Source organism: Rhinoraja longicauda, chromosome 7 (assembly GCF_053455715.1).
Source record: "Rhinoraja longicauda isolate Sanriku21f chromosome 7, sRhiLon1.1, whole genome shotgun sequence".
Lineage (NCBI taxonomy): Eukaryota > Metazoa > Chordata > Chondrichthyes > Rajiformes > Arhynchobatidae > Rhinoraja > Rhinoraja longicauda.
Window position 1 is genome coordinate 51,831,702 of NC_135959.1, and position 12,955 is coordinate 51,844,656.

The 12,955-nt window shown below is 43.4% G+C and overlaps 1 protein-coding gene across 1 annotated transcript in view; it reads right to left on the reverse strand.

The window, feature by feature from the left end:
* LOC144595281 (PC3-like endoprotease variant B) overlaps positions 1 to 12,955 on the reverse strand; it is a 560,764-nt gene that overhangs the window by 203,729 nt on the left and 344,080 nt on the right. The gene's annotated exons all lie outside the window — the stretch shown is intronic.

Below are 12,955 nucleotides of genomic sequence, written 5' to 3' on the forward strand. Positions count from 1 at the left end.
CTTTGCATCTCCTATTTCTGAATTCTCTCCCCATTTAGAAAATAGTCTATGCCTTTATTGCTACTACCAAAATGCATGACTCCACACTTTGCTACAGTCCATTCCACTGCCACTTCTCTGCCCACTCTCCCAACCTGTCCAAGTCCTTCTGCAGAATCCCTGCTTTCTCCACACTACCTATCCCTCCACCTATCTTCGTATCATCTGCAACCTTGGTCACAAAGTCTTCAATCCCCTCGTCTAAATCATTTATATACATCATGAAGAGTAGAGACCTCAGTAAAGACCCCTGCGGAACTCCTCTAGTCACCGGCAGCCAAACAGAAAAAAAACCCCTTATTGCCACTCTCTGCTTTCTGCTATCCAGTCAACTTACAATACATGTTATTATCTTCCCTCTGATACCCTGGGTACTAGAGCTCTGGGGGGGTGTGGGAACAATCTCTACCTATTCTCAACCTATAAACCCGCACGTCTCTGGGATGTGGGAAGAAACTGGAGCACCCGGAGGAAACCCTCGCGGCTACAGGTAGAACATGCAAACTGCACACAGACAGCACCCAAGGTCAGGATCGAACCCGGGTCTCAGGTGCTGTGCAGCAGTAGCAGCTCTACCAGCTACACCACTGTGCTGCCCTGAATATATTTTGAAAAGAGCCATGGTCCCAGCCCTGATATCCACGGTCAATCCCAGCCTTGATACCTAAGTTCTCCAGGATGGAGATTGGGATGGGCACAGATGGAGAAGTAGCTGACAATCACATCTCCACTCCAATTTATGAGCTTCAGTGGACAACGTGAAAGTGGTCTCCTTATCCTCAATGCATGCCAATGTATTATCTCCCACTCCATGATCTCCTACCTTGTAAAACAATATGGGGCAGCTCGCTGACTGCTTTTTGAAAAGGCAATGCATTACATCTACCACTTCTGCTCCATCTACTCTGCTGCTACTGCTCCATAAATGTGTCAGACATGGCATCTGCTTCACTGCCCAGTGCTTCACGGCTACTGACCACCCCACCATCAAAGGGATCTACAGGAGTCGCTACCTCAAAAACGCAGCCAGTATCATCACAGACCCACACCACCCTGGCCAAACTCTCATTTCACTTCTGCCATCGGGAAGAAGGTATAGGAGTCTGAAAACTGTGACGTCCAGGTTCAGGGGGAGTTTCTTCCCAACAACCATCAGGCTATTAAACACTACAACCTACAAATATACTCTGAACTACTACATAGACTTTGGGGCATTGTTTTCGTCTATGAATATGTATATGCAAAAGTGGAATAGCATAGTTCTAGTGTGAATGGGAGATCAATGGTCAGCGTGGACTCAGTGCACTGAAGGGTCTGTTTCCAAGTTGTAGTTTTCAGTCGATCAATTCATAAATACAAACATTAAAATAAAAATATTTAATAAATAGTTGGACAGGTACATGGATAGGAAAGGTTTAGAGGGATATGGACCAAATGCAGGCAAATGAGACTAGCTTAGTCTGCAAGGCCAAGTGAACCGAAGGGTCTGTTTCTGTGCTGTATGACTCTAAGGTCTGTAACAGAGTTTCGATTGAGTACTCTGATTTGCTTTTTAATAACACATTTAGCATTGTTTTCACCTTGACCAAAGGACATTGATATCAACAAATTTGATGTTGTTAATCAATATAATAACATAACTTTGAGGCAGCAACTCCTGTAGATCCCTTTGATAGTGGGGAGGTCAGTACCTGTGATGGACTGGGCAATGAAGGGGAAGCCAAGTCTGACACAGCAGCAGAGTAGACGGAGCAAAAGCTGTTTTGTGATCATCAAAGTTCCACAAGAACCTGGCTTCAAATTTAGCTCCAATAATTGTTCCAAAGAACAGTTATCAATCATGAGCCAAAACAAAAACAATGGTGGGAAATTGGTGAGGGCATAATTCACTTATGGAGAAATATTAAAATAAAAAATTCATGAAATTTAACACTTAAAGGAAGCTTCATTATAATAGTTATGTTAACATTATTTCTGGTTGCTCAATTCCAAGAAGGATGTGAAGGCTTTGGTGAGGAGGCAGGAGGTTCACTGGATTAGAAGCTATTAGCTATAAGGAGAGGTTGCACAAACTTCGATTGTTTTCTCCAGAGTATCGGAGGCTGAGGGGAGACCTGATAGGAGTATATAAAATTACGAGAGGCATAGGATAGGCTAGACAATCAGAACCTATTTCCCAGTTTGGAAATGTCAAAGACTAGAGGGCATAGCTTTAAAGTTGGCAGGGCATAATTTAAAGAGATTTGTGGAATAAGTTTTTTAACATGGAGAGTGGTGGATACATGGACGTTGGTGTAGGTCGGCACAATAGTGGCACTTAAGAGGATTTCAGATAGGCACATAGATATGTAGGAAATGGAGGGATATGGATCATGTGCGGGCAGAGGAGACTAGTTGAACTTAACTTTATGTTCGGCATGGACATTGTGGGCCAAAGGGCCTGTTCTTGTACTGTTCTATGTATTAGTTGGTAAATCATTTAAATTTAGTTCTAAAATATCAGATTGAAAATACTGGAAATACACAGCATGTTAGGCAGCATCCATGAAAAGAGAAGCAGAGATTCCCGATCATGACCTTTCATCATCACCCACCAAAGTTGTAATTTTTAAACATACAGATAAAGAAGAGAGAGAGAGAGAGAGAGAGAGAGAAAAGGGATAATGTGCATGATTAACAGAGGTGATAACAGTTTTGTTTGCTTTTTCTAGGTAGATAATAAGAAAATTGATCAGTAATCCAAATACTCAGATACTCAAGATGGCATCGAAGCCAGCTGATTCTCTGCATGCTGGTCCCTGAAGTGGATCTGCAATCACTCATTAATCCATATCTGTACCCTATGCACATGCGGAAATGTGTCAGACAAGCATCGCTTAGTTGCCTGCTTTATTGTGATTACCTTTTACCTGGACCTTTCGCTGGGGAAGGGGTCAATGCCTCCTATTTCCTCTCATTGATAAAACATTAAAGAAAAAGATGCTCACACCTGGATTTCAGCACCAGCAGCCGAGAGGTCTGAAAGTTTGAATTTTAAAACAAATGTTTGGAAATAGTGATTACAAAATGTTACCATCAATCTGCAATCTGCCTGCAATTTACAGTTAATTTATCAGTGACCATGCAGCTGCACTCAGTAAAGCAAAGAACCCCAAATAACCATTACATTTGCTTTGAAAACATTGTATATTAGCTGGCAATAGGAAATCACTAGAGTAATTAGAAAGGTACATTGTACTGCACGTAATGGTAGAAGGCTGTTTTGTGATAGTCCAACATATCATTAAATTTACAATTGTTATTTAATGTGGCACAAGCACTTTTCTGATTTTCATCAAATACACTTAAGTAATTACAACTTTCTAAGTTCATTGGCTCTGGCAGATGGCTCAGCCAGAAAGCATTAGATTTAATGGAATGTAAGTATTGCTCTGACAAAAGAAGTAAAAATATTACACATGCACCAGATGATAACACAGCAATGGCCCCAAATAATAATAAACAACAAAATGCCTCACAGGTCATGTGGCGTAACCCCAGTGAGAAAGATTTAGGGCTTCAAATCATGGACCTTTTTTGCCAGGATTGGATAAAGGTAGCGATAGAAGAAGGTGGCATGATTAAAGGGAAGGAGAACAAAGAACAGAAGGGAAGAATGCTTTCCCTTCCAATAAGATCACGGGTGGCATAGAAACGCAGCTGTAGAGTTGCGGCCTTACAGCGCTAGAGACCCGGGTTCGATCTGACCATGGGTGCTGTCTGTATGGAGTTTGCACATTCTCCCCGTGACCTGCGTGGGTTTTCTTTGGGTGCTCCGGCCTGTACTCACCGGCATGTTCATCACCCCTGCCTGGACTCTGTCTAGACCTTTGAGAATTTTACATGTTCCAACATAATCACCTCTCATTCTTCTAAATTCTAGAGAGTATATGCCCTATGTCCATAATCTTTACACTTGGGACAAAGGCCACCATCCCAGGAATTAAGATGGTGACCCTTTGATGTCTTCCCTTTATCACATAGTGGTGCATCCTTCCTTGGGTGGGGAGATCAGACAAACACAATATTCCAGCCGTGATATCACTAGCAACTTCGAACATAGGACATAGAACAGAACAGCACTGTAACAGGCCATTCAGCTGCCAGTAACCATGCCGAACAAGATGCCAAGATAAACTAATCTCATCTGCTTGCACATGTTCAATATCCCTCCATACTCTGCATATCCACGTGCCTATCCAAATGCCTCTTGAATGCCAATATCGTACCTGCCTCCACCACTACCCCTGGCAGTACGTTCCAGGGACCCACCACTCTGTGTGCACAAATCATGTCTAACTCCAGAAAGCTACTTTTATTCTTGTACTCAAATCCTCACGCACCAAAGGCCAACACACTATTTATCTTCCTAATGGTTTGCTGTACCTGCTTGTTAATTTTCAGTGATGATACACAGGCACTCCCTGACACAGGCTACATTCTGTGAACCCTCACAAAAGTCAGATTTTACATGAGTCGGAATCACCATCGTCATCCCCTGCCCAAAATAACTCACTGAGTCTGAATTTATTTCACAAAATGCTGGAGTAACTCAGCAGGTCAGGCAGCATCTCAGGAGAGAAGGAATGGGTGACGTTTCGGGTCGAGACCCTTCTTCAGACTGATGTCAGGGGGGGCGGGACAAAGGAAGGATATAGGTCTGAAGAAGGGTCTTAACCCAAAACGTCACCTGTTCTCCAGAGATGCTGTCTGACCCGCTGAGTTACTCCAGCACTTTGAGTCCGTCACTGAGAGTACTAACTATCTCAGTGGCGTTTTGGCCAATTTCTGTGGTGCACAGACTTCTGGGTAAGCACTGCCACCATTGTTGGTTTTTTTCCAATGTAAACTTGAGTGATCGTACAGTATTGTGGAAGTTACAAACTGCCTTGATTGCACTAGGGATTGAGAACATAATTGGTTACATAAGTGTGAGTTTACGTAAGTGGGGGAGTGGCTGTACAAGATGCCTATGAACATTGAGACCATACCATTTCTCACTCTTTAAAATGTTTTTCTGCTTTTCTCAATTGTCTACCAAAGTAGACGACCTCGTATCTTTATACGTGCTCACCCCTTCACTTCTTCTTCCCACATTGTCCACTGAATTCCATTTCTTTTCCCTTCAGTTGTTTCCATCATGATCCAGTCAATTGCCAGGAGGAACAGGAATGGTGACAGTAGACATCCCTGCTTGACGCCCGTCTTGACACTAAAGCTCTGGGAGAGCTGGCCTACATGCATAACTTTGCATGAGGTTCCATCATACGATTTCTAGATTAAGTTTATGATCTTGGTGGGAATTCCTTAGTGGTCCATTAGGCGCCGTAGTGTTGTCCTGTCTAAGCTGTCAAACGCTTTCTCAAAGTCGATGAAGTTGATGTACAGGGACGTGTTCCATTCAATAGACTGTTGAATGATGATGCGTAGTGTTGCTATGTGGTCTGTGCATGAGCGATCCTTCCTGAATCCTGCTTGCTGGTCCCGTAGCCTCTCATCTACAGCTTCCTGAAGAATTCAGTGGACAATGTGGGAACACCTAGATGACCTTGACTTTGCAGACGAGATAGCTCTCCTTTCACACACACAGATACAAATGCAGGAGAAGACGGACAGACTCTTACAAGCTGCAACAAAACTTGGTCTTACACCCAATGCAGCAAAGACACAGATGATGAAGATCCACTCCAAAACCAGCAACCCTATCCTCATGCACAGCACTGCCCTGGAGGAGGTAGAAACATTCACATACCTAGGCAGTGTCGTGGACACCACCGGAGGGGCAGATGCAGACAAAAAAAAGGCAGAATCAATAAGGCTAGGGTGGCGTTTAACATGCTCAGGAAGATCTGGAGCTCAAAATACATCTCAATCAACACCAAAATATGCCTCTTTAATTCAAATGTGAAGCAGGTAATGCTGTATGGATCATAGACATGGAAAACTACAAAACACACAACAAACAGGCTGCAAACATTCATTAACACCTGCCTCAGGAGAATACTAAACATCTGGTGGAGAGACAAAGTAAGCAATGTGGACCTGTGGAAAAGAACAAGCCAGGATCCCATTGACTTACAAATTCGAAGGAGAAAATGGAGTTGGATTGGACGCACCCTCAGAAAACCTGCCACAAACATCACCCGGCAAGCCCTGAAATGGAACCCCCAATGAAAAAGGAAAAGAGGTCGCCCCAGGAACAGATGGAGAAGAGGTGTCCAGGCAGAAATGTCTGGGAGTGGGCTCAACTGGGGAGATCTCAAAAGAACCGCCAACAATCGAGTGACATTGGTCAATGGCCTCTGCTCTCTAGAAGATTAAGGGCTTAAGAAGAAGAAGAACCCCTTCACTTAGCCTTCCAATTTCTCCCCTAAAATGTCCTCCTCACAACTCTCTGTGTCATCCATTCTGAGTCATCAACAAACCTGCCTATAGTACATGTGGTCCCTTTAGCAAAATCATTGACGGAGATGATGAAGAGTGGGATTCAAGCACCAATCTCCCAACGGTTCCACCTCAGTCTAGTTATTCTCTAATTTTATTAGATAAACACTTGGGTAGAGGTTTATGAAAGGCCTTCTAAAAGTCTTGAAAAGTTGGTTTAGTTTAGTTTAGTTTAGAGATACAATGCGGAAACAGTCTCTTCAGCCTACCGAGTCCACGCCGACCAGCAATCACCCATACACTAGTTCATGTTATCTCAATAATCCTACACATTAGACGCAATTTACAGATGCCAAATAACCTTTAGATTTAGAGATACAGCGTGGAAACAGGCCCTTCGGCCCACCGAGTCCGCGCCGCCCATTTACCCAGTCAATTAACCTACATGCCTGTACGTCTTTGGAGTGGGAGGAAACCGAAGATCTCAGAGAAAACCCACGCAGGTCACGGGGAGAACGTACAAACTCCGTACAGACGGCGCCCGTAGTCAGGATCGAACCAGATTCTCTGGCGCTGCATTCGCTGTAAGGCAGCAACTCTACCACTGCGCCACCGTGCTGCCCTTTGGGATGAGTGAGGATCACCCGGAGGAAACCCAGGCAGTCGCAGAGAGAATGTGTGAACTCCACACTGACGGCAGCCAAAGTCAGTATCAATCCCGGGGCTCTGGCACTTTTCGGCAGCAACTCTACCAATGCGTCACTGTGCTTCCTTCCAACTGCATCAGGAATATTGTTTAGTTTGGAGATACATCGTGGTAATGGGCCCTTTGACCCGCCGAGTCCACGCCAACTGTCAATCGCATGTGCACTAGTTCTATGTTTTATGCCACTTTTGAATCCTACACACTCAGGGTAATTTACAGAAGTCATAGTCTACAAACTTGCGCGTCTTTGGCATCAACTTTGGAAATTGTATCAACTCTAAGTGATGAAAAGAAAAGACCTTCCTTTTTTCTCAAATAACAAAGAGAAGGTTTGCTCAGCTATTTACTGAAGCTAATATTCATTGAAAATAACCGTTCAATTCATGTCAGTCACCTGCCATAACATTGTTTTATTTTGCTATTGAGCCTAAAGGCCCTCATCCCCCCCCCCCCCCCCCCCCCCCCGGCCTTTCAGCTCTGAACAAAATGGATAAGAATCTAAATATATTCTAAATCCAGCCCATAAAATGAAATGACAGGCCTTTTTTTGTCCCTTCTGTCACTACAATGGGTGCTTCAGGTGACTGTGTATCTCCAGCAGTGATTGTTGTAGACATCTGTGATCCTTGGTGCAACAAACCATCTGCTCTGCCCACAACCACTTGGAGAAGCCATCGAAATTAACGGAGTATCGTTCTATTTTCGGAATGACTCATATTTATTGACCTATGCATGCATGCAGCAGCATTTTGATTCGATACAACCTTCATACTCCAATTTCGGGTCAAGTACTAAAAGCAGATAAATGTAACAGTTAATTCACATTTCTGGTCACTTTCAAAGTCTGTAATCATGGAAATTATTTTCAGTGAATAGGACTGGACCAGATTATGGTGGCTGGAGATGGAATCAGTGTCAGGCAGCAGTCAATTTACATAATAATGCATTCGGAGCGTTTCATCAGCACCTTTTGTTTGCTTAGTCGGCTGAGCTACAGTAAATTGTGAAAAAAGTCATTCCTCTGCAATCAGCCGCACAAAAATCAACAGTAAATAAAGGAAAAGGAAAATAAATTTCGATTAAAGGAACAAACAGAAGTTGAGATCGATCCACTGCGATATATTTACGACTTAGATCAACTGAAAATGTTGAACGTTTAATTATAATACTATATTGTGGTTTTCCTGAAGTGCGGCTGATACCAGATCAGTGGACATGACACAAGAGGAGTCAAATGGCCAGCTCTGATGGTAAATTGTTTTGCTCGCTACAGTATTAAAATTTATTACTAAAACCTAATTGCCTACTAATTGTCAGTAGTGCCAGTAAATACCAGTGGTTTGCTGTAGTCTCAGTGGAAGAACCGCAAAGGTCCTGAGGCCGAGGTGTGCACAGGACGTTACATTTAACCTCCTTTGGAAGGCCATTGTAAACAGACGCATGTACAGACGTGCACACATGTTTACAATGTACATATTTACAATACGACTGGGAAGACTCATACTCCTGATACCACACTACCCAAATACAACCCTCTCGCCCATTCCCCCAACTTAAGAATATTCCCTTCCAGTGTTTTTAATTCACAATAATCATAAAACATAGAAAAGTCCAGCAAAGGAACAGGCCCTTTGGCCCACAATATCTGTGCCGAACACAATGTCAAGATAAACTAACCTCCTCTCCTATGCCGAGATTCATATCCATCAGTTTAGTTTACTATAGTTTAGAGATACAGAACGGAAACAGGCCCTTCAGCCCACTGAGTCCACACCAAACATCAATCACCCATTCACTCTAGCTTTGTGTTAACATTTCTCATCCACTCCCTACACTCGCTCTGAATCTGAGTTAATTCCTGGCTTCAAATTGGATTCCTCACCAAACCTACCGACATCTACCTTCAACTAACCTTCCCCAACCCATGTTACTTTATCCCCTTGGTGGCTCCTCTACACCTCAGTATTATCTTTCTCCAGTCTAATCTTTAAAATTCTATAAAATGTAAAAATCCTGTCCCACTCATTCTTTGACACCAAATCCTCAATCGCTAAGCACATTGTCTGTAATACATCACATTTAAAATCATATCTTTATTTCCAAATTCCTCCACTGCCCTCAACCACTTATCTTTGCCATTTTCCATAGCCATATATATATATTTCTGGAGAACATGGACAGGTGACGTTTTGGGTCCCATCTTCAGTATATGTTAGTGGTGGGGGAAGAAAGCTGGAAAAGAAATGGTGGCAAGATAAAGCTTGGCAAGTAATAGGTGGATGGGGGGGGGGGGGCTTTTGATTGGCAAATGGTTGGACAAAAGTCAGAGATGAAAAGACGGGAGTGTGAGACAAAAAGATTGAAGGGTTGTGAGTTATGAAGGCAGAGGAATGTTGGTGTAAGGGAAAGGGGAGGGGGAGGGGAGAAATAGGTGTGTCCAGTTGGGGGACAGGGGAGATGGAAGGGAAAGAAAGGCATGGGGAAAAGAAGGGGGGGGGGGTGTTTGGTAGTTACCTAAAATGAGAGAATTCAATGTTCATGCCATTTGCAAATATGGCATCTAAATAGACTTTAGATTTTAGAGATACAATGCAGAAACAGGCCCTTTGGCCTATCGAGTCCATGCTGACCAGCAATCACCCCACACACTAACACTATCCTACAATCTAGAGACAATTTTACAACTTACCAAAGTCAATTAACCTACAAACCTGTATGTCTTTGGAGTGTAGGAGGAAACCTATGCGGTCACGGGAAGAATATATAAATTCTGTACAGACAGCACCTGTAGTGAGGATTGAACCCAGGTCTCTGGCGCTGTAAGGCAGCAACTCTACTGTTGCGTCACTGTGCCACCTCTCCAGGTGCTGTTATTCCAGTTTGCGTGTGGCCTCAGTCTGGCAATGGAGAAGCCCGAGGACAGAAAAGTCAGTATAGGAAAGGGAAGGAGAATTAAAATGGTTAGCAACTGGGAGTTTCAGCAGGCCTTGGCGACGAAATATATTCGTGGAACATTTGGTCTCACCAATGTAAAGAAGGTCACAGCAGGAGCACCGCATGCAGTTGATGCGTTACAGGAAGTGCATGTGAACCCCTTTCTCACCTGCAATGACTGCTGGGGTCCCTGGATGGAGGTGAGGGAGGAGGTATAGGGACAGGTGTCGCATCACCTGCAGTTGCAGTGGAAAGTATCCGGAGAGGGGGTGGTTTGGGCGGAAAGGGATGAGTGAACAAAGTAGTAATGGAGAGAGCAGTCTCTATGGAAAGCAGAAAAGGGTTGGGATGGGAAGATATGTCTGGTTTTGGGATCACCTTGAAGGTGGCAGAAATGTCAGAGCTGTTTCCATCAAATAGCCCCAAATTACCTTTTTACATCTCTCCTTTTCTCTATCCCTAATTTCCAAAAGTTTGCTTTAATTCCATCAATTTGGCCAGTTTCTTAGCTGCCTCTTGCTCTTTTTTTTTTAATGTTAAGGTATTCCATGACATTAGTGGTTATTGTTGATAACATTTTGCAAGAACAAATCTTGGAACTGTTCTTATTACAATTGCTTTTTTTTTCCTGCGGATGGAGACCTCGGGACTGATTATGCAGTTCACTGCACTGGGACTGTTTCTCATCAGGCAGTGCCTGTGTCTCCGCTGAAATGAAGTGACCTTGCAGAGTAATGCAAGGACAGTTCATTTGAATATTTCTGTGACACCGCTGACATGTAGTGCGTGGCACTTTGAAAGCACCGCGTGGTCAGGGGCTGGAATGCTGGCTGTTACAGTGTTTCTTGACATTATATTTTTAAAAAAACATATGAAGGGCATACCAAGGAGACAGTCAACCAAGAACCCATTTGTCCTACTTCTCCAATCATCTTTAAAAGAAGGGAAATTTGGAAATACAACAATGGAAGCAGGCTTTAGTGCTTTTAAACGGACTACTCTTATTCAAAAAGAATGGACAAAATCAAGAGAGGAACAGATCGGGTCGACGCACAGAGTCTCGTGCCCAGAGCAGGGGAATTGTGAACCAGAGGCCATAGGTTTAGGGTGAGGGGACAAAGATTTAATAGGAACCTGAGGGGTAACTTATTTTACACAAAGGGTGGTGGGTGTATGGAACAAGCTGCCGGATGAGGCACTATCGCAACAGGTTCAGGTAGATACAATTGGAACGTTTAAGAAACATTTAGACAGGTACATGGATAGGACAGTTTTAAAGGGATGTGGGCTAAACGCAGGCAGGTCGGACTATTGTACATATGACATGTTGGTCAGTGTGGGCACATTGGGCCGAAGGGCCTGTTTCCATACTGTATCATTCTATGACTCTACTCAGTCCACAACCTCCATCAGCATCGAATCTCTCCTTTCGGTTAAGAAAGTTATTGTTTATTAAGTAAGAGCCTATCTTTAAGTGGGCTTTATCTTGTGCCAAATGTTATTCCCTTTATCCTGTATCTATACACTTGATTGTAATCATGTACAGTCTTTCCACTGACTGGATAGCATGCAACAGTAAAGCTTTTCACTGCATCTCGGTACACGTAATGACAAACTAAACTAAGCATTAAGGATAATAAAATAAATAAAATTGTAAAAATCCCCAGCAATGGGTTAAGGCACTTGGTCGTTAATAGGTAACATATCCCCTCTTAATAATTTTCTTCTCATGACTTCTGCTGGAGACAGATGAGATGGGAGGAGAGGAGATCTTATCGAAACGTATAAGATTATTAAGGGGTTGGGCACGTTAGAGGCAGGAAACATGCTCCCAATGTTGGGGGAGTCCAGAACAAGGGGGCCACAGTTTAAGAACAAGGGGTAGGCCATTTAGAACTGAGATGAGGAAAAAAAATTTCAGTCAGATAGTTGTGAATCTGTGGAATTCTCTGCCTCAGAAGGCAGTGGAGGCCAATTCTCTGAATGCATTCAAGAGAGAGCTAGATAGAGCTCTTAAGGATAGCGGAGTCAGGGGGTATGGGGAGAAGGCAGGAACGGGGTACTGATTGAGAATGATCAGCCATGATCACATTGAATGGAGGTGCTGGCTCGAAGGGCCGAATGGCCTACTCCTGCACCTATTGTCTATTGTGTGGGCATCACTGGGGGAGAGGATCAGAGATAAAAGTGCCTCTCAGTCTATGGTTGGATACTCATGGTTCAATGGTGCAGGTGGTGGAGCTTCTTCTTCACAGCGCCAAAGACTCCGTCCGGTTTGATCCTGACCACAGCTACTATCTGTATGGAGTTTGCACCTTCTCCCTGTGGCCACGTGCGTTTCCACCGGGCACTCCGGTTGCCTCCCAGATAGCAAAGACTTGCGGTTTGCAGGTTAATTAGCCTCTATAAAATTACTCCTCATGTGTAGGGAGTGAATGAGAAAGTGGGATAACATAGAACTGGTGTGATCGATGGTCAATGTGAACTCGGGGGGCTGAAGGGCGTGTTTCCAACCTGTATCTCAATTTCATCTTTATGTTCTATGTCAATCTGTATCTCAGTTTCACCTTTTAGTCAGTTAACTAAACTTTACGCAGAATGACCATCTGCATCCTAACATTTTACTTCCGACAATGGAAAAGTGAGGGATGAGAAAGAGATGCCTCTAATTACTTTTTTTTCTAAGTGCAAAATATTTAGACATCTTTTTACTGTGAATGTGCATTAAATCTGGAACAATTATCTCCATTCATTAAACTGTGTTTAATCTTGAGCCATGAACTAAGGCAAGAATTTTCATAAACATTTTCAAAGTTGCCTTGTTATTCCATTTCATTTTGCTTCTAACTGTGA